Source organism: Pantherophis guttatus, chromosome 3, assembly GCF_059756535.1.
Source record: "Pantherophis guttatus breed Tessera chromosome 3, ASM5975653v1, whole genome shotgun sequence".
Classification (NCBI taxonomy): domain Eukaryota; kingdom Metazoa; phylum Chordata; class Lepidosauria; order Squamata; family Colubridae; genus Pantherophis; species Pantherophis guttatus.
Window position 1 is genome coordinate 47,012,259 of NC_142065.1, and position 22,960 is coordinate 47,035,218.

The 22,960-nt window shown below is 42.0% G+C and overlaps 1 long non-coding RNA gene across 1 annotated transcript in view; it reads right to left on the reverse strand.

The window, feature by feature from the left end:
* Window positions 1-1,484: 1,484 nt before the first annotated feature.
* Window positions 1,485-22,960, reverse strand: part of LOC117663903 (uncharacterized) — a 36,704-nt gene continuing 15,228 nt past the window's right edge. The window contains exon 3 of the long non-coding RNA XR_009622094.2: window positions 1,485-1,672. This is a non-coding gene — a long non-coding RNA (uncharacterized LOC117663903). The remainder of the gene's footprint in view (window positions 1,673-22,960) is intronic.

The window sequence follows — 22,960 nt, forward strand, 5'->3', positions numbered from 1 at the left end:
ATAGAAACAACCACAGAGTTTCCACTAGTGCTTATTTAGGGTATAAAGCTGCCCTATGGAATTGCCCTCCCCTCTCCCCAAGTTCTGGAGGGCCTTGTCCATTGTGCCAATGGCATTGGATGCTTTGAGATACATAACTTCCAGCATAGCTGATAAAAGGACAACACAGCTATTTCATTTTTCCTTGCTTATTGAATTTTAAATGATGAAGGGAAAGAGGGGAAAATAGAAAGCCTGCAAATTGAACATAGTAATGCATTCAATATCTTCACTACCATCACAGTAAAAATCTATGGATAAGGCACAGTGATTCTATAATAAAAGTTCCCACCGAAACCACCCAATTAAACTCGTTCCAATGACCCAAATCTAGGATGAAGCTCAATTCATTCAGTTTTACAGATAATTTTTTATGGATCTTGTTAAATAACTTCTGTGAAGTGTGGATACTAGAAGTCAACATGTATAAAATGTTATGCGTATGACTGCCTTCCAGGTGAGCTTAATGATTCCTTCACCTCATAACATGAACTGAGGATGCCACACCAGAACCAATTATAGCAAAGACTAGAAGATAAATGTTCACATCCTTGTTAGTATGATGCCTAATGGAACAACTTCCATTAAACAAGCAGGGGTACAAACCAATTAATTCACCAAAAGTTAATAACTGGATATCCATGCAACCCTAAAACAAACAAACAAAAATGATGTTGCTTTTTAACAATGAAATGTTTCCCTCACTGAAATAGGCCAATGATATTCTTCACAGACTTCCGTCATTCTACTTTTTCAATGGAGGGGGAAGGTGATGGAAGTGATCACCCAACATCTCTGAATCACACAATATTAGAGAAAGTTGCTCTATAAGTTTTGTTATTATTATTTCAGAAGTAAATATATATGACCTCCATGGAAAAATGCTTATTTTCTTCAACACTAACACACAACAACACAGAAACAAAGACTAGTTTGCTTCTGATTTCTGCACATCACAATTTAATTGCCATTGGGTATGTGTAAATGGATTGTGAGCTCCATTAATTGTTGGCACTAAATTATCCTTTGTGCCCATTTTAGTGCAGTTTCCTTTAGGAAAGATTAGCTGCACTCCAGAGAACATCCTCAGAAGAGCTGAAGGCATTCAAAACAATAGCTGTTCTCTACAGAGCTGAAAGAGGAACTTAACATTATAGACCATTGCTTTAAGATCCCAGTGGAACTAGGTTTGTTGAAAATATCCAATACATGATGGGCTCTGCAAAGCATCCTATTTCTAACAAACAACAATCTAGAATACCATGTTTGGCCATGGCATCCATCATAGTTTTAAAATTTTTTTCAGACAACTAAACTCTGTGAAGAGCTTATGATTACACAGGTGGACATGGTCCTCAGAAATCACCCTTTCAGAAAATACTTCATTAGAAGATTCTACACACTGAATACAACAATAAATACTAAGGACTGATGAAAACCTGACATTTTGTTTTGGCCTTTCACTGCGTAGTCTTTTAATTTTACAAAGCTAATTGTTGTGCTTATGTTTGATTGTGAGGCAAATAGTAATTGTAAAGCCAATTTTTTTCACAGTTCTTTTAAATATGTTTTTGTTTGTTTGAGATTTTCTTCTTCTTGTCTCTTTTCCTTCCAAACAGAATATTTCTGCTGCCTAAAAGTACAATAAAAGCATTTGGTTAACATAAGGACAGCCATCATCAAATGTTATGGTTAACAGTAAATATATGCAACAATATATCATATTTACATCATTATGTATACATAAAAGTATAACAAATGATTGAAAGAATCATCAAAAAAACAAATTAGAATTTGGTTGTTTGAAAAAATCAGGCACAAAAGAAAGCACAGGCAATAACGAGGTGGCATTGCAGTAATTAGTATTTTAATGTATATTTTATGACCTCTCTCTGTCTCTTCTTTCATAATCTCTCCATGATGTCACCATGGAAAAGTAATTGGTTAAGGAGACCAACCTCAAAAGTCACTCTAATTTGAAGACAAATGTCAATGTCAGACTTCAATACTCCCTTAAAATACTTTAAGGGAGTATTACTTTTAAGAAATTTTTTTACAAAAACAAAAATTTGCCATGCCATTGATGTTGTGGTCATAAAGCAGGTCACCACATGGCTGTACATAATTGTACAACTTTTTTTTTTTTTTGCAGTAGTTGTTAAATGAACCTATTGTTTACTATTGGCAGTTTTTCCTGAAAACAAGAAAGCAACTCTGGTTTCCAGCAAAAATGTCAGAAATTGCTGTGATATGACCATGGGACACTGAAAATGGCCATAAATGTCAGCCATTTGCCAAGAACCCAAAACACAGTCACGTGACTGCTGAGGGAACAACCATTGGAACTTTGAATCCAGGGTCCATCATAAGTTTAAATGGTTGCTAAACAACTGTTGTAAATCAAGGACTACCTGTACATTATCAGAGACAGAGCTTCAAGAGAAGCTCTTGAATCACAGATAAGGCAAGGCAGAGATACATACTTGTTATTGTTGTGATACCTCAGGTGTAATGTGAACTTTTGGGGGTATATACCTTAATACTTTCAAGAGTAATTAAATATTTAATAAAGGATCCATTGCCCAGGGATACAAAGACGTTTTGTAATGAAATCAATCATAGGTTCAAACTATTGATTGATTCTAATTACCAATAATCAAGTAGCAAGTATTAAACTAGAAGGACAAATAGCCTGACCTTGTGAATTCTAGCATCACAGCTGGAATAAACATGAGTACCATTTTTTTAAAATTCCTTCTAGCCCCTCTTGTTTGGATTTCTTCTCATTACAGATGTCCTGTTTGTGTTTGTCTGAAATGGCTTTCTGCCTCACCTGCATGCCGGTGAATCAGAAAAGCTACAAATCAGTGAAGGTCCCATTAAAGTCAGCCTGGACTTGCCTCCATGAATTACTAGCTTGAAAGTGGTGCCTTGATAACATCACTAATCAGGAAAGAATAGTCAGAGAATGAACTGCGTGCTGTGAATTATAATAGCTGCAAAAGTTTATAGGACCTGCTTATTGGGACTTATGGGCCACTATGTAGCTCATGGGAGGAAGCAATTGCACAAGGGGTATGTTTTTGACTGCCAGGTATAAGTCAGTTCTAGATGTTGTCGCATAAGAAGATGATGAAATGACTTTCTGTAACCTAGTTCTCTTTATGTTCAGTTCAGAAGTCAGGTGAAGGTGGATGCTGGAGGATACAAACATGACAAGCATATTAATACAGAGTACTCCTAGAGTTCTACTTAAACATCTTAAATTGAAGAGAAATATTAAATGAGTGAGAAAAAAATTAACTAGTTTGATTTAGTTAAATAAAAGACCAAAGGTTAAATTTACAAGTGTGCAAAATGTGAAAGAATGAGGTAGCTTGTCAATTAACTAGTTTGATTTAATTAAATAAAAGACCAAAGGTTAAATTTACAATTGTGAAAAATGTGAAAAAATGAGCTAGCCTGGTAATATCAAATAATAATATGATATTATTGCCATTCTTTAATTTGGACTACAGATTGGATTATATCACCCTACAACTGGATCACTTCTACTTGAGGATCAAGACTGCCAGAAAGGGATGTATTGATCTTTGGTTGAATACAAAGAGAAGTGTATATCAGGGGTGAAATCCAGCAGGTTCTGACAGGTTCTGGAGAACCGGTAGCAGAAATTTTGAGTAGTTCGGAGAAAGGGCATTGGTCCTACCTGATACGCCCGTTCTCTCCCGCGGGAGGGAACGGCAGGCAGCACTGGGTAGGCTCAGTCAGTAGACCAATCAGGACCGGGTCTGCAATGAAGCTTAGCCCCGCCCTTCCTGCTGCTCTCTCCAGTTTATTGGCGAGGTAATCACTGCAGACTGTTGTGTGTCTCCTGCTGATAGAAAGAAAAGGTAAGTACAACCCACCCCGCCCTGACACCCGAAGGCGCAGCCCCAATAGGGAGGGGGCTGCCTGCCGTTCCCTCCCGCGGGAGAGAACGGGCGTATCAGGTAGGACCAACGCCCTTTCTCCTCCCTGGTTGGGAACGGCAGGCAGCACTGGGACATACCAAAGCTTGATGTCCAATGGGAGGGCAGTGCTCGGGCGAGCCTCAGATCAGGAAACATGAACCCATTGCAGGACCCGTCTGCCAAACGCCGCATCAGCCGACGCGTATACGTCCAGACGGTAGTGTCTAATAAAAGGTGTCGTGGTAGACCAAGTCGCCGCCCTGCAGACTTCTTCCAAGGACGCTTGAGTAGCCCAAGCAGCGGAGGTGGCTGCACTCCTGATGGAATGTGCAGTCACCCTGTTGGGAACCGCAAGCGATTGTGACTCATAGAAAAAGGCAATTGTGGCCCGGATCCATCGGCCCAAGGTTGGAGCAGAAACCTTGGTTCCCATCGTAGTAGGTTGGAACGAGACGAATAAGGCTTCCGTCTTACGAAAAGAGGCAGAACGAGAAAGGTAGATCCGCAAGGCCCTGCGGACGTCGAGCTTGTGCCACATTTTCTCGAGCCGGTGAGACGGGTGAGGGCAAAAATTGGGCAAGGTGATTTCCTGCGATCGATGGTACACAGAGTTCACTTTGGGAAGGAACGTGGGGTCCAAACAGAGGACTACCTTGTCGTGATGGAAAACACATAAGTCTTGCCAGATTGACAAAGCGGCCAGCTCGGAGATGCGACGGGCGGATGTAACCACCACCAAGAACGACACTTTAAAGGAGAGAAATTTCAAGGAAGTCGTCCGGAGAGGTTCGAAGGGCGATTGAGTGAGGGAGGACAAAACCTTTGAGAGATCCCAGGTAGGGAAACGGTGAATGACCGGAGGACTCAGGTTTGAAGCGCCCCGCAGAAATTGGCGGATCAAGGGCTCCTTGGTAACAGTTGTCAGAGAAGCACATGCAGAGATGGAAGCCAAGGCCGCGACCTAACGCTTCAGAGTAGAGGGGGCAAGGCCGGAGTCGAAGCCGTCCTGGAGAAAACCGATGATGTGCTCCACCGAAGGCGAAGTCGGGCAAACCTGGCGGGCCGAGCACCATGATGAAAAGGAGCGCCAGGTAGACTTGTAAATACGGGCGGTGGAAGGGCGCCGCGCAGCCTGGATGGTTCTAATGGCGGCAGGAGGAATATTGGCCCTCGTCAAGAATCCCCGTTCAGTCTCCAAATGGTTAGTTGTAGCCATTGGGGCTCGGGATGGACCAGAGCCCCTTGCAGAAGGCAAATTCGATCGTCCGGTATTCGCCAGGGACTGGCTGTGGACAGGGAGACCAGGTCCGAAAACCAGGGCCGGCGGGGCCAGTGTGGAGCTATGAGGACCAGCTCCGACTTCTCCGCTAGGAGTTTCCTGAGGACCTTGGCGATGAGTGGCAGGGGAGGGAAAGCATAAAGAAGCACCCCCCGAGGCCAGGGAGAGCGAAGGGCATCCACCGCTTCTGCCTCTGGGGACGGAAATCTGGAAAGGAAACGAGGAACCTGATGGTTGACGTGGGAAGTGAACAAGTCCACCTCGGGAAGACCAAAGCGGTGAGAAAGCTCCAGGAAGAGATCAGGGTGAAGTTGCCATTCAGAATGGTCCACCAAATTGCGACTAAGAGAATCAGCCTGAATGTTAGACTTGCCAGAAATGTGAGAAGCCTTTAGAGAGGCTAAGTGAGACTCGGCCCAGAGGCCGAGTTGCAGGGATTCATAGAAAAGGGACCTAGAGCGGGTACCACCCTGTCTATTAACATGGGCCTTGGCGGAGACATTATCGGTTAACACAAGGACGTGCTTACCCTGAAGCAAGGGAAGAAAATGACATAAGGCGAGGAAAATCGCCCGTAATTCCAAAAGATTAATAGAAAAATCCCTCTCCGCTTCAGTCCAAAGACCCTGAACCATATGGGAATCTAAATGCGCACCCCAGCCGGAAAGGCTCGCATCGGTAGTAAGAACCGACCGATGAGGTTCCCTAAACAAGGTACCATTGGCAAGTGCCAAAGAAGACCACCACCTTAAGGAGTCCAAAACCTTCGAAGGAAGGGAAACTTTGCGCAACGAGGAAACAGACAGAGAACGCTGAAAGGGGAGGAGGAACCATTGGAGGCGCCTGCTATGCAAACGGGACCAGGGGACGATGTCAAAGGAGGACACCATTTTGCCCAGAAGACAAGAAAGGACGAGGACGGACACGGGCCCGCCTTCCAGGCATTGAGAAGCCAGGTCAGATAAGCTGGACTGGCGTGACGGTGAGAGAAACACCATAGATGAAACAGTGTCTATGACAGCCCCTAAATGCTGGAGACGGGTTGAGGGGGTCAGAGAACTTTTGGCCCAATTGATTAGGAAACCATGAGATTCAAACAAACAGATAGAAGTTGAGACATCCTGCCGAGCCCCGGGAAGGGAGGAGGAGAGGATAAGAATATCATCCAGGTAGAATAAAATATGAATGGGGAGGGACCTAATATGGGCAATGAGGGCCGCCATCAACTTAGTAAAGACCCTGGGAGCCGAAGAGAGGCCAAAGGGAAGAGCCCTATATTGATAATGAGAGCCCTTAAAATAAAAACGGAGGAATTTGCGGTGGGGTGGAAAAATGGGGACGTGCAAATAGGCCTCGGTCAAGTCAACCGAGGCAAGAAAGTCACCCTCACGAATGCACTCCAAAATAGTTTGCAGGGAGTGCATCTTGAACCTGCGGTAGGTTATGAAACGGTTCAATGACTTCAGGTCCAAAATGGCACGCCAGCCCCCAGAGGACTTGGGGACGAGAAACAGACGGGAGTAGAAACCGGACCTGCTCTCTGAAGGAGGAACAGGCTCAATGGCCCTGATCTGGAGAAGATGGGCAACAGCAGAAGCCATACGGGCACGGGAAGAAGGGTCCTGAGAAACCGAACAAGGGACAAAAACCCTAGGAGGGGAACAACTAAACTCCAAACGAAGACCCTCCCTAATGGTAGAACGAACCCAAACATCAGAGGTAGTGGCGTCCCAGGCATTGGAGAAAAGGGAAAGACGGCCACCCACCAGGGAGTCTGGAGGCCGATCAACGAGGCTTGCGGAAGGGGTGACCTTTGCCGCCACAGAATGGCCTTCTAGGGGGAAATCTAGAACTGGATCTGACCTGAAAGTCTTGATTCTGCAAACCCCTGGAGGAGAAGTTGCGAGAGGAGCGGTTGAAGGAGGAGCCACTGTCAGAGGGACGAAAGGACTGGTTCCGGTAGGCTGGTTGGCGAAAGTCCGACCTGCGAGACAAGACTGGAAAAACCTTCTTGTGATCTCTGGTCTCAACCAAAATAGGATCGAGAGAAGAACCAAAAAGATTATTAGTCTCATAAGGGGCAGCTGCTAGGCGCCATTTATTCCTGGCATCGGCTTGCCAGTGGCAGAGCCAGAGGAGCCTCCTGGAGGAGACAGAAGATCCAATAGCCTTGGCTGCAAAACGGGCCGTGTTCAGGGTAGCATCGGCCGAGAATTCGACCGCAGCAAGAATTTTATTAATGTCCTGGTGAGAACGTGTGTCAGAAGCTGGAATGCGATCCTGCAGCTGCTTCAGCCAGAGAATGGAGGCCCTGTTGAAGAAAGATGCCGCCGAGGCGGTCCTTACCGCCCATGCAGAAGCTTGCTGTCCTTTAATTAGGGTTCGCTCGGCTCATTTGTCCTCAGGGCGCAGGGATTCTTCAGGAGGACCAGCAAGGTGGGTGGAAGAGGCTAAGGTTACAACTGGTGCATCCACTACTGGCACCTGTAACAAGTCAGAGAATTCATTAGTAATAGCATAAAGCTTCTTATCCTGAGAATTGGGCAAGGGGCCAGTGCCCGGGGAAGCCCATTGCCTCTTCACCACATCGGAGAAAAGTTTTGGTGCTGGTAAAGTGTCCACTCTGGCAGGCTGTTCTGCAAAAAGAGAAGCAGATGGATCATCAGAGGCTGAAGCAGTAGCCTGGGAAGCAGAAGCTGGTAACATTTTGGTAACAGAGAGAGCCTTGAAGAGTAAGGAGCGAAAAAGGTGGGGTTTGAAAAGGCCAATGAAAGCTGGCTGGTCAGGCTCAAGGCCCTCATCATCAGACCACTCCTGGTCTAGGGCCAGGTCTTCAGCAGAAAGAGAGACCTGGCTAGCAGAGGTTGGGGAGGAAGGTCTGTCCAGATGGGGCGAATCCTCCCTCCTGTGCGACAAGTGACTGACATGACTGGCACAATCCGACACCACCGACTCTGCACGCTGGTTGAGGCCTTCCGATATCCCCTGGCAAATCGCTGTTGCAATGAGGGAAGCCAGGGCAGGTGAAATTATGGCAGGCAGAGAATCAGAACTGGCAGAGGGGGGAGGGGGGAGGAGGAGGAGGGGGGAGGAGGAGGGGGCGGAGGAGGAGGAGAAGGAGGGGGTTGACAGTCAGAGAGAACTGGATCCCCTCGTACTTGTGAGTCAAGGCTGTGACGGTGGCCATCTTGGGGCAGCGTGGCAAACAAAATGGCTGCTGTGCTGGAAGAGGGAGAAGGCCTCGAGTCAAGTCGATCCGGAGAAAGTGATTCCCTGCAGGAGGCCTGGGGCTGGGCATGACGGTGAGAGGCCTCAGAAAAGGGCTCCTGAAGGAAAGCCTGAGGAGGGGGGACCATGGCATCCTTGGAAGCCTGAAGCTGTGCCTTTTGGACAGCCCTTTCTAAGGCCCTATGCCTGCGTTGTTCATCTTTTGAGGCCTGAGCTGCTTTAGGCTGAGGGACAGAGGCCACCTTGTTCTTTTTGTGGCTGCGCTGCTGCCCTGAAGTCCCCTCCCCGGGATCGCTGTTGTGGCGTTTCCTGGAATTTTGGGAAGCAGCCCCACGCCCAGCTTTAGAGGAACGAGAATCTGCCATCTTGGCAATCAGGCTTTTGGTCAGGGGTAGAATGGAGGGAGGCCCCGTAGTACTCACTCCTCGTGCCAGGAGAAGAATTCGAACCAGCAAAATGCACAGATCAAGGCCAGCAAAGGATCTGTGAAGAGCTGCTAAGCAAAGGCTTTTAGAATGCAGCCAAGCCTCGCCCGAAGCAGCAACGGGGCGAGTGCGGTGCAGGACAGGGCTACGGAGCGAACTCGTGGGCCCAGCCTGAGGGACTGCTCGCAGGCAGTCGTTCGGCCGTCTGCGAGGCCGGAAGAATCCTTCAAGCCAAGAGGCTCAGCCTGATTGCCCTGGTAGTTCTTAAAAGAACTGTTGGTGTAAAAGGATTTTTTTTTTTTTTGCAAGGAAAGGCAGGAGACTAAACTGTCCAAGTCGACCAAGTTGATAAACTGGAGAGAGCAGCAGGAAGGGCGGGGCTAAGCTTCATTGCAGACCCGGTCCTGATTGGTCTACTGACTGAGCCTACCCAGTGCTGCCTGCCGTTCCCAACCAGGGAGGAGAACCGGCAAATACCACCTCTGGCTGGCCCCAGAGTGGGGTGGGAATGGAGATTTTGTAATATCCTTCCCCCAGGAGTGGGGAGGGAATGGGGATTTTGCAGTATCCTTCCCCTGGAGTGGGGAGGGAAAGGAGATTTTGCAGTGTCCTTTCCCTGCCAAACCCACCAAGCCACGCCCACCAAGCCATACCATGCCCACCAAGCCACGCCCACAGAACCACTAGTAAAAGAAATTGGATTTCACCACTGGTGCATATTATATTACAGCACAACTATAATCAGCCCACTAAAATGATGGGATAAGCACAGAAGAAAATTAGGTATGGATTTATCACCCATTGCTTCAATACTAAATATTTATTGTTATGAACGTGTATCTACCAAAATGTATCTATGGAGAGGTAATAATTTATAACAATTGCAAGACTTAATCTTTAATAAAACAAAGATGAGATCTTTTGAGACTCTTTCATTGGGATGGTCAAACCCACTTTACTTTTTACAGTATATTCAAATAAGCAATAGAGTGCAAAACAAATTACAAAAGAGAGTTGACTGAAATTGAAACCCTTGTAACACAAAACTCAGAACATCTGTTTGGGCTGATTTGTAAGTTGTTACTGAAATATGACTCAGAAACCCTACAAGTCAGAGATTGTATGATTAAATGGATACAGAATGTAAAGGGACAATTAATATGCAACAATGGAAATATCAATGGAAGATAAGTATCAAATTTGCTGTGAATACTACACTGAAAAAGTGATGCAAGATGTTTTATTGCTGATATATTTTGTTGATTGCCAAAATAATACATATTGCAAAAATTGCTGGAAATGCAGCAATTAGATTGTATCATTGTTTCATACTTGCTGGAAATACTATAAAGCTCAACAATTTTGAAAGATAATTTACTACAGAATACCTTAACTATTGATTTTTCTTCCCTGCCAGCTGTTTTTCTGTTAAGCATCACTAAATTTTATATCTCTACAAAGTATATGGAGCTGGCTTTATGTACAATAACAGCTGCCAGGAGACATTATTTGTTTTTGTTTTTTGTTTTACTGGAAGTCACATAGCACTTCTTTAGAAGAACAGCAAATCAAATTCTGCAAGTACACATCAATGCAAAAAATAACTTTGCATTTAGATTTTTTTAAAAAAATAATTCAATCTGTAAACAATTTATGGACTTAATTTTTCTAATTTTTAATTTCTACACTTTAATTTTTGTTTATTTATTAAGAAAATTATTTATATGCCACCCAGTGGTGGGTTGCCTCCGGTTTGCACCGGTTCTATAGAATTGGTAGTAAAACTGGTGGGAGGCTCCGCCCACTGACCCTGATGTCATCAAAATGCTTCTGCGCATGCGCAGAAGAGCACACACACGGCCCCACTGCGAACCGGTAGTAAAGGTAATTAGAACCCACCCCTGCACCCAACTCACTCAGAGTGACTCTGGGCAGCTTACAGAAACAACATTCCAAATACAAAACCTGGTTTTGCATCCCACCCAACCTTTAGATTTCTTTTAATCTTAAATCTTGAGGATGTTTCCACTGGGATTGCTGAAAAAGCACATTGGAGACAGCCTGTTCTCTTGGAGCCTTCTGGAAGATGGAGCTGCCACCCACATCACAGGGCATCCCTTCAATATCTTTCATACCTCTGTTTCAAAATTGCAGTGGTGCCATAGAGAATAACGATAGAAGAATTAAGGTTTAATTAATTTAATTAAGAATTAATTAAGAATTAAGGATATCTAAAGATGTGTATGCTGATTCTAGCACCTGCATTTGAGAAATCACCCATAAATTGCATTGCCAGAAATCTGTGATTGCTACTGAGTTTTAGTTCAGATAGTACTTAGTTAAATAGAAGAGCCAGTTTGGTGTAGGGGTGAAGGCTAAAAACCAGACTACAATGGGTTCTAGTGCTGCCTTAGGAACAAAACAAGTGGGTGACCTTAGGCCAGTCTCTCTCTTTCAGCTCTAGGAAGGAGGCAAAGGTAAATTACTTCCAAAATCTTGCCAAGAAAACATGTCCAGGGAGTCACCTGGAGTCAATGTTGATTCAAAATCACAAATATACACACACACATACACTCATACATAGTGCTTGTGCGTGTGTATCCCTCAGTTAATGACTATCCTATTTAGCAACCAAATTTATGATAGATTTAGGACTACTTAAAATTAAAACTGTCCTTGTAAGTATATGCAGCATCCTCAGAGTCATGACTTGCCATCAGAAGTGGGTGCTCCAACATTGGAGGGTTTTAAGAAGAAATTGGACAACCATTTGTCTGAAATGGTACAGAGTTTCCTGCTTAAACAGAGGCCTGGATTAGAAGACCTCCAAGGTCCCTTCCAACTCTGTTATTTGTATGTGATCAAAATTCAAGCACTGTTCTGCCCCAGCTACGGACCCCAAAGAACACAGCACACACAAAGTCTGTACAAACCTTAGTTTACTAAATTAAATCAGTCTTTTTCAAACAAAGGCTGTTAATTAACTTTCTTAACAGCCTACAAGAATCCAAAGAATAAATAATCGTAATCTTACTATGGTTGGCAGAAAGCCCAGAAACAATTTGCAGAGAACTAAGATCAAGACGCGAAGAAGAGTGAACAAAGTTGTTCCCTGCAAATTGCTTCAGTCCTCATCCTTCCTTAAATAGGCTAAGGGAGTGGCCAATTAGCCCCAATCCTTACTCTCGAGGAAACCTCCTGAGGAGCCACTCCTGCCTTTTGGCAGCTCTGCACACCCATGCACCGAGAAGAGGCTCCTCCTCTTCTTCCTCTTCACTTAAGGGAGCTTCTGGAGTTCTGAAGGCCCTGGCTGAATTCCCGCATCTTCTCCAGCCTCCTCATTGTCTGACTCAAGTGCCAGCTGTACAGGCTGCTGGCGCAGCACCACACCAGCCTCCTCGCTGTCAGAATCAGCTACTAGCTGCACAGGCCGCTGATGGGACACAACAAGCACTTCACAACCACTGCACCTTTACAATGATTGCATATCATGGCCACATGATCACCATTTGCAAGCTTCACAGTCCGCTTCCAACAAACCAAGTCAATGGAAAAGTTGTCAATAAATCGCAAGTTGTGATCACATGATGTCACACTTAACAACTGCAACAGAATTAGTGACATACGTTTGGAATGTTCATATGATGTTTCACTTAACAAAAGTGTCACAATGAAGTTGCCAGTCTCAATTGTGGCCAATAAGTGAGGACTACTAAAAGTGAAGAGCTCTAGCACACGGAGGTCAAATTTGATTACGTCACGTGATGTATCGTAACATATTGTGACATTTTTAGCCTTAGCAGAGCTGGGGTGGGCATGGCCTGTGCATGATGTATCCAGCCCACAGGCTGCCAATTTGACAGGCCTGCTCTAGAAGGAACAAAAATTAGCCTTTGGACTGCATACAGTTCCTGGTTGTTCACCTGAATCTAATAATACAATGCAAGATACAGTCTTGCTATTATAGGCATTGTGATTGGTTGCATCAGAGCCACTGGTTTTCCATTCGTTTCTTTAAAGTCCATTACAACAAAAAAATCAATCAGCTTTAGCATAGTGTAGTCAAAGACCATCATCATAGTTTGTCCATCCTTTGCAAAATGACACATTTTTCATTAAGGCCTCCGGTGGAATAACACTGGAAAAATTCTAAATTCAGTTTCCTTTAAGAAAAAAAGAGAGAGAGCAAAGCTGAACTGAATCCACAGGTAGAAAGTGTAGTATGATAATGAATAGTGCTGCTTGCTTGTTTTATATAAATTTTGTGTCAAGAATATTTACTGCATGATCCAGAGTTCAATCAAAGTTCCAACACTTAATCCTCTGTTCTTAAACATCCTCTGGGTCTTCAAACTTTACGTCTACTTCCTGCTTAGCAGTCATTGTTTCTACTGCCATCACCTATTCTCCAAGGGGTATCATCCTACCCAATATCTACATTCCAACACCAGTATGTGTTTCTACTAAATGCTGCGATGGGGAAAAGGAAAAAGAAATGTGCTACTTCATATTCAAGATACTCACACTCTAGAACACCTATGAAACAATGAGAATTGATAAAGTAATTAAATCGCTGGACAGTAATACAGTAAGTGGGGATGGATTTTTTTGTAACTAGGAATAATCATTGTGATCGTCTTCGCTCTTCTGAAATTGGAACTGCACCTATACCAATAATTAACCAAATGTGTCTCTTTCCCTCCTTGAAAGATTCACTTTCCAAAGGACATCTTTTCAATTTATCTGTGTATTTCAATACATGAATGACAAATATATAACACTATTGTACAGGTTGTGTAGAAGACGCACAAGCTGAGCTAGAACTAGAAGGTAGAGTTAAACACATCAGCAGTTTGGAATCCTTACATTGCCACAAGAGACCCAAGCCCAGCCCCCACCCCCCAAATTCCCTATTTAATACCAATTTAGCTTTGACTCTTAGTTGACTAGATTCTTATAGATAACAAAAGTAAACTCTTCTGTGCTTTGAACTCAATTAATGGTCCTGGTTATTTGTACCTGATAGGTAATCCTTGATTTAGGAGCACAATTGGGACCCTCCATTGCTAAGCAAGGCAATTGTTAATATGATATGCACCCAATTCTACAACCTTTCTTGCCATAGTCATTAAGCAAATCACAGTGGTCGTTAAGTGCAGTATGCAATCATTAAGTGAATCCTGCTTCCTCCGTTGAGTTTGCTTGTTGGAAACAGGCTGGGAAGGTTGCAAATGGTGATCACGTGACCTCAGAACATTGCAAGCATCCTGATTTGATGCCAGTAGTAAGGGCCCAAATTTTTAGCATGTGACCACAGTGATGCTCTGATAGTCATAAATACAAGGACTAGCCATAAGTCACTTTTTTCAGCACTATTGTAATTTCAAATGGTCACTAAATGAATGGTTGTAAGTCAAAGACTACCTATATTCAAAATAATTCTCCTTCTCTCCTTTTTGAAGTGTAATAAAAAGAGTGCAACAACTATTGTGTTTTTTCTCTAAAGAGCAAAATGCAATTTTAGGCACCAGTGTAATTAGACTAGGAAACAAAGTAATGCCAGTGAAAGTATTAATGAAGCTATCCTCTGTTGTAATTCTTTTGATGAAACTTGCTACTGCCAGATTCTGCTTTTAATGAAACACACACACAAATCAAACAACAAAACAACGTATCTTCATGTAAGGCATTATATGAGACCAGGAGTACTGACAAGTAAAGTACACATATGCCTGCACAGAAGTGTGTGAAGGAGTGTGATTTTGACTTGGAGAAGGGAGAAGATAAAGCCAAGTCATTACAGAAAATATATGAATCCTGGGAAAGTAGAAAGTACAAGAAAAAAGCTCAAAGCAACTCCACCTTGACTGTGTTAGGTATAAGTTGAAGTAAATAGAGATGTTGACAAGCTTTCAAGATACTGTTACAATACCCTAACTCAGTGGTCCCCAACCTTTGGGGCTCCAGGAAGAGAGGTTTTTACATGGACTGGAAGGGATGTGGTTTCATCTGCTACCTGCATCCTGTGGATGGGGATTCACTTCTTTGCACAGCCTGGCTTCTGACATGCCGAGGACCAGTGCTGGTCCACAGACCAGGGGTTGGGGATCCCTGCCCTAACAGCATTAAAGTACATTCCAAGATTCCATGTAATTCCTGACTCCTAACCTTAACTATCTCAAAGAACTGATGTTAGGTATCTCCTTCTGCTATTCTGCCTCAAACCTTTCTTCCTTCAAAGAGTGGAGAAATCAATGCTTTGCTTGTTAAAGGGGCAGTCAGCTGTAAAAGAATTTTCCCCAGAATAGAATGTGGTTCAGACATACAATAATGCCTTTAATATGAGAATTATGAATAGTTTCCCACTTATACAGCAATGATTCATTGTACCTTAAAAAGATACCTCTTCCTGAGTAAATAACAAGGACATTGGGGGGAAAAGTTGTGAAGAATGACTTCTTTTAAAATAGGAAAGAATTACTGCATAACTTATAGTTCTATTTGCAGTCTAAAAGCTGGCTGCAAGAGTACACTCCTGTTCCATCTAAAGGTATCATCATCCTCTTGTACACCAGATTTATTTTACTTTTACTATTGGGCACTTTTATATTCACTCATTACCTCCCCATCCTCTGCTTTCTCACTGTACACATTATACATAACTCCCTGGAAGTACAGATTGCATGCCAGATCCCACTTTAAGTGCATAATAAAAATAGAATAAAATAAAACTTTGGCGTGGAGGTGGAGGGATAAACATTGCTGAGCTTTCCTTTTACAAGAGAATGGCTATTATTTGGAGTAATGAAAGCTCCCAGAAACTGCAGTCAAGGAACGCTCGGCTGGCTGCCATTATGTCCAAGTCTTTATTTAGGAATTATGGTATGTAACACAAACAGAAGAGAATTATCAGCCCTGTATATCAAGAGATTGGTTCAGTTGATGTTAGGCATAGCTCTCACAAAAACCGATGGATCATCTTCCATCATAACTTCTTTTTGGTGAAGTAGACTTTTTATTTTGGGTGAAGAGACTTTCTCTTATCTTACCTGCACATAATATGTTGTGGGAAAGGACTTTTGTGTAATCTTGCTCAAAGGACATAGACACAGTTACACAACTAAGGAGACTACAAGAGAAACAGTTCATATCCTTAGGTATATCTTCCACAGCCTGGTACTCTCCAGATATATTAAACAGAAGCAGACATCGTACCTGGATATTGGCCATGCTATCTGGGATGATGAAAGTTGTAGTTTAGCAAATCTGAAAGCTGTTGAACTATGGAGGGCTGTTCTCTGCTGAAATGCTGGACAGCTCCATACTCATTTCTAGCTTTTGAGAGTCAACAAGGTTCCAGGTAGTGCTTGACTTACAACCAGTCCTTTAATGACATTCAAAATTAAGATGGACTTCAAAAAAGCTATTTAAGACCATATCCTTCTCTATGGTCACGTGGCCACATTTCAGGCACTTGATAACTGGCTCTTGTTTGCAACCGGTTGTAGCATCCCACAATCGCTTGACCACAATTTGCAACATTTTTTGCCACTCACTTAATGACAACTTGATTTGTTTAAAACCACATGATTTACTTTATGTCTGGAGTCACTCGCTTTATAGCCATCATTAAAATGGTCATAAAATCTGTCACACTGTGCCTCAACTTACAACCACAATAACTTTTGACTGAAATTCTGGGCTCCATTGTGGTCTTAAGTCGAGGACTACCAATAAATGGCCAAATTAAATTTCCCTCTTCCTAATCCAGTTGAATTAGTCTTAAGTAGCTTCTTAAGCATAGTAACAACCAACTCTCTTTAACTAACCCTTTATTTCTGATACAACTTAATTTATTTTCTTTCCCTGGCAATTTATATACATTCACATAAATCTTATGTTGCTAATAACATAGTCAACATTTATTGTAATGAATTCTTTTTTAAAAGCCATAAATCAAAGTTTATACATAGTAGATACTGTATATATAATACCAGGGCCTATAGGAGGAGGAATTAGGGAGGATATGGAAAATAAAAGCCAAAGTAGTGGGTGGTAGGAGCAGTGATGGGTGGTAGGAGCACTTGGGGCCATGACTCTTAAGTTAGGTGAATGACTTCAACAGGTCCTAGAAATAACATCAGAGCTCTCTGTCTATAAAAATGCAGTATTATGAACACTTACAATACTCCACAAGAATCCTCAAACTCCCATGCCTCTGGGTAGACAATGATCTTTTGAAATTAAAAAAAAAAAACCTGTAAAACCAATTATATTCAGATTGTAGTGCTTCCTTTCCCTTTTTCTATTAGAACATAATAATAATGTGAGAGAAAGAGAAAGAAGAAAACCTTCTTTCCTATTTTCTATACTCCTGCCTCTTATCAATTTTCATTCTAAAGTACCCTAAATACATTAGTCTTTCTTTATAAGAGAAATGTTCTAATCCTATTAAACACTTTATTTCTTTCTGCACCTTTTCCATCTCTACGTTATCCTTTTTTCAGTTACACTGATCAGAAATATATACGCTATTCCAAGTGCTGTTTCACCATAGATTTATAAGAGGCACATTTATATATTGTTGTTTATTGTCAGCCAAAAAAAATACAAGAAAGAAAGAATTTGCTTTTTTAAAAAATAGCAGCTGCACAGTGCGTTTTCATGGAATTACTCCAAGACCTATTCACTGGCAGCTCAGATACATTAATCTATATATGAAGTTTAGATTTTTTTAAAAAATCAATGTGCATCAGTTGGTCCGTGTTTACCTTTAAGAGCATCTTGACACCATTTATCTAATCTGAAGATGCTCTTTTGAACTATTTTACAACCCTTTTTTTCATTTTAAAACTCTGCTATTCATCTTTAACTCTAGATTGTTGAGAAACAAGTGAGAAATGATCAGTCTCATCACTAAAGTCTATTTATTTTTTTCTACTCTCTTTATTCTTTAGCCTCTTCTCAGTCCATAAAAACTCCTTTTCTCTTTTCCCAAGGTCCCTGAATTTGCTTCAGAGATTTGCTGAGGGACTTAAATAAAGAATATAAATTTTGCTCAGTAGTTGGAATAAACAGGCTGAATTTGTTTTGACTTAGAGGACACCCTTCCCTAGTGAATTTTAGGGCTGTAGGATATACTGGAAAAATGTGAAATAAGTCACAATAAAGCGACTTTACTGTTGCTCATAAAACTACATAAGTGTGTCCATGAACTCATCAAAGGTTGAGCTTGAATTAACAAGGGCTTTATCTTTATTTATTTAGATTGTACAAATTATGCCTTGCAACAGCCATTGCAATGCTGCAGCCTGTACTAACTCAGTAGCTGTAAATCTCATTATACATGTCTTTTTGCTCGAAGTGCAGCCATAGGATCATGGAAGATTAACTTAACACAGCCTGAGCTTATTCAATTATTGCTGCATTTTGGACTGAAGTCTACAGGACTAATAATATGATTTTGCAAGTAATTTTTGCATATCAAGGATACAAATTTCCTTCTTGGTTATATCCCCTGTATTTGGAATTCCCTAAGGTGTCAAGAATTATCTATCTTCTGCATAGGAGAATGCAGATAGAATAACTGTACCAAACTGGAAAGCTAAGTCTGTTTCTGATTTTCAGAAATGAATTGTTTGTATGTGGTTCTCAATTGGAAGGGTGTAGCACTTGACAATAATTAAGAAGAGGTGGGAGTGTGAATGCAGCACCTACATGCAACTGCCATATAATCCTAAAAAAAGATACAGGTAGTCCTTGAAATTATGATCACAATTGAGCCCAAAATTTATGTTGCTAAGTGAGACATTTGTTAAGTGAGTTTGCCCCATTTTACCACTCTTCTTGCCACAGTTGTTAAGTGAATCATTGCAGTTGATAAATGAGTAACCTGATTGTTAAGTGAATCTGACTTGACATTGACTTGGCATCTCAGAAGGTTGCAAAAGAGTGACCCTGGGACACTGTGACTGTCATAAAAATGAGTCAGTTGCCAAGTATCTGAATTTTGATCACATGACCATGGGGATGCTGCAAAGGTCGTAACTGTGAAAACAGTTGTAAGTCACTTTTTTCAGTGCAGTTGTAACTGAACGGTCAGTTGTTGTGGCCCGTACGCAGCCTGTGCAGCTAGTAGCTGATTCATACAGCGAGGAGGCTGGTGTGGTGCTGCGCCAGCAGCCTGTGCAGCTGGCACTCGAGTCGGACAATGTGGAGGCTGGAGAAGATGTGGTGCCAGAGGCGGGGATTCAGCCAGGGTCTTCAGAACTTCCAGAAGCTCCCTTAAATGAAGAGGACAAAGAGGAGGAGCCTCTTCTCGATGCACGGGTGCGCAGAGCTGCCAAAAGGCAGGAGTGGCTCCTCAGGAGGAGGTTTCCTCGAGAGTAAGGCTTGGGGCTAATTGGCCATTCCCTTAGCCTATTTAAGGAAGGATGACGACTGAAGCAATTTGCAGGGAACAACTTCGTTCACTCTTCTTCGCTTCTTGATCTTAGTTCTCTGCAAATTGTTTCTGGGCTTTTTGCCAACCATAGTAAGATTACGATTATTTATTCTTTGGATTCTTGTAGGCTGTTAATGCAATTAATTAACAGCCGTTGTTGTAAAAGACAAAGACTGTTGTAAAAGACAAAGACTGTTGTAAGTTGAGGACTACCTGCAATCTGCTTTAAAGAGTTGCAGACAGGTGCTACATTTGCACGCCTATGTGCTCTGAAACTCCTCCTCCTTTGGAACAAAATCCAAAGCATTGCATAGTCCTGCTGTCTGTTAACATTCAGATTTGTCAGTTTACTGATAAAGGACCAAGGAAGGGTCCTTCCAAGTAATATGGTCAAAATGTGAATTTATGAAATGATTTTCCAGGCCCTTTTTCTCTAATCTTAACATCATAAAGTTAACCCAGACTTAGATATAAATTTCTTTCTGCTAGTTGGATATCCTAACACAATTATAAAAATATTTAAATCACTGTAAACTGAAAAACTAAACCCCATGCCCATGGGGCTGGAAGGGATTTTAAAAAGATTAAACAATCCATATTCTTGTGCATATATAATTTTACCATTCATATTTCCTCTACAGGAGCTTCTTGGGGCATACATTTACCTCGACTTATGTTCTGACATAAATTCTTCTAAGCATTAGCACAGTACACTGATTTTAGAGATTATTTCTCTAGCTGGTGCTTTCCTTTGCAGTGCTAATGTTTTATCAGTTCATGAGTAATGGTGCCTGCCAAAGCCGTTATCATTTGAAATTACAGGTAGTACAGAAGCATACCATAGTGCAATCAAGTCAGAGCAAGCTAAAGATTACAAAAGGCGTGTCTAACTTTTTGGCTTGCCTGGACTGCATTGAGTGAAGAGGAATTGTCTTGGGCTGCATATAAACTATATAATATAGTAACTATCTCAAAAAAAATTATATAATAATGTTAAAAGTTTACGATCTTATGGGGCCATATGAGAGGTGGGTTTCAGGAGGTTCTGACCAGTTCTGGAGAACCAGTAGTGGAAATTTTGAATAGTTTGGAGAACCAGTAGTAAAAATTCTGACTGGCCCCACCCCATCTATTCTCTGCCTCCCAAGTCCGCTGATTGGGCGGAAATGGGGATTTTGCAGTAACCTTCCCCTGGAGTGGGGTGGGAATGGAGGTTTTACAGTATCCTTCCCCTGCCATGCCCACTGAGCCACACCCACCAAGCAATGCCACGCTCACCAAGCCACACCCACAGAACTGGTAGTAAAAAATTTTGAAACCCACTACTGGGCCACATTATTAGCTATCCAATGAGTTGAACACACCTGGATTACAACATGGCTGGGTTATAAACTCAGATCAAAGAAATGATTAAAATGGAATGTCTAAGTATAGATCTAGCTGCAACACAGAAGTGTGCAGACGAGATTAGAATACTTTCACATTGTTGGAACCAGTAGGATAGGCCCGTTTTGTTGTATAGAAATGTATAGAAATAAATGTAGATAACTGTAAGAGACACATGACACATGACACTGTTAAAAATGCTTATTGTAAATTGGAAAAATGGAAAATATTTTTTTAAAAAAAAGAATAGGCCCGTTTTGTTATCCAGCACTACAGCTTTAATATTGAATCTAGCAGCTACTACATATTAGGCATGATGGTTCATATGTAATAGACAACCCATAGATAGTAAAAACTGGAATCAGTGTGGATTACATGGCGCTGATGCTGAAAGGGCCCATTTAGTTTAGTCTTTCAAGGTTGAGGATACCTGTAATAAGAACAGCCAGGAGGAGAAAATCCCTGGGTGGATAAATACAGTTTCTAAAACTTTACATATTGGAAGCTTCCAAAAGCCTTATTCCATGTCCTACATTCAGTCTGCACTGCATTTCTATAGGATTATTTTTACGGTCATCTCCTGTATTAATTTGCTCCAATATATTTACTCTTACATGGCTTGCACTCTTCATTTCAGCCTCTGGTCTATAACAAAACTTTTTTTAAACATGTAGACCAGTTAGGGGCAAGAAAGAAGGAGAAAGAGAATAATGCTTTATAATACGATTTAGAAGATTTTTGAGATGAATAGGGGATCTTCTTAGACTGGATATATTTTGACCTATGATTCTACACATTGAGTATAAATCAGAAGTTTGCGATAGTGGCGAATATCTGTAGCTCGGATATAGGTTGAGATTGAAAATTCATTTTCCGAGTTTGTGGGTTGGTTTCCAAACTTTGGCAACTTTAAGATATGTAGACTTTAACTCCCAGAATTCCTCAGCCAGCTATGAAGTTGAAGTCCACATATTTTAAAGATGCCAGGATTGAAAAATACTGGTTTAGACCATGTTATTGAACACTGCAAAATTTAAACCAGGAACAGTGTGTTTTTAATGTGAAAGATACTTCCATATCTGAAAAGTCCAAGTTCTCCAGAATTGGTCATTAGAGATGTGAGGTTCCCAGTTCCCAGCAGGGTTTCTAACTCCCATCAAAGTCCTTTGAACTTCTCCTACCAACAAGGGCTCTAAAAGGCCCTTCTGAATTAGCAGAGTTAGTTCAGACCACCACCAAGGGAGAATTAGTTATGAACAAGCAACACAGCTTTACCTTGTTACTTGAACTGTAGAATACAAATTAAGAACAGCTTCATTTTACACTTGCATTAAAACAATAGCCCATATCCAGCCACAGCCAGATTTATACAGATACATAAACACAGAACTGCAAGAGCTACTTTACATAACAATAACTGCTGAGCTGGATGAGAATTAATATCTCCCCACATCCTTACCCTCATTCCTGAGGTAGGTTTGTTTGAAAATACAGAGTCTCTTTCTCTCTCTATTGCTCACAAACACAATATCCAGGTAGGCTTACAAAATAAATGAACAGTATCTTTAATCTCCAAACATATTCACCAATTTCAACAACCTTTCCTCTCCCCTCCTTTTGATTCCTCTTCCATCTGCCTTCACTGGGCCCAATCCAAAACCAAATTCAGATCTGGTCCTTGAGACTTCTGTCATGATCAGCTGAGGTAATGCAGGCAGCAGCGGCACCCCTCACCATCACTATGATGGTCACTAGATGGCATCACATTCTTGGCATCTATCCTTTCACCATCTGGCATATTGGATTGGTTTCCTTATGGGAGTAGGGAAAGCTGCCCGCCTTTTCCCTTCCCTTGAACCCAAGCTGCAGGCAGACCTCCTACCAGGACAAAAACTCCCTCTTGTTCGCAAGTAGTCCTTCTGATTTGTCACCTATATCCCCTTTCTTAAATTGCTTCTGACTGACAATCTTTCTTTAACTCTCTCTCTCACTGGAATGCTTTATCACTTATCTCTATTTTGTCTTCTTAAGCTGTGGGGCTCATCTGTCTCTCACTTGAAAGCTTTGCCTTTTTCCTCTTTTACGTTCAGTCTCACTTTAAATCTCCAATTCCCTTTTTATCACCTCAGGTTGCCTCACAAACCTCAAGGCTTCCTTTCCTTTTTCCTAGCCATTTCTTCCAGGCTGGGTCAAGCCTAACTGTGCT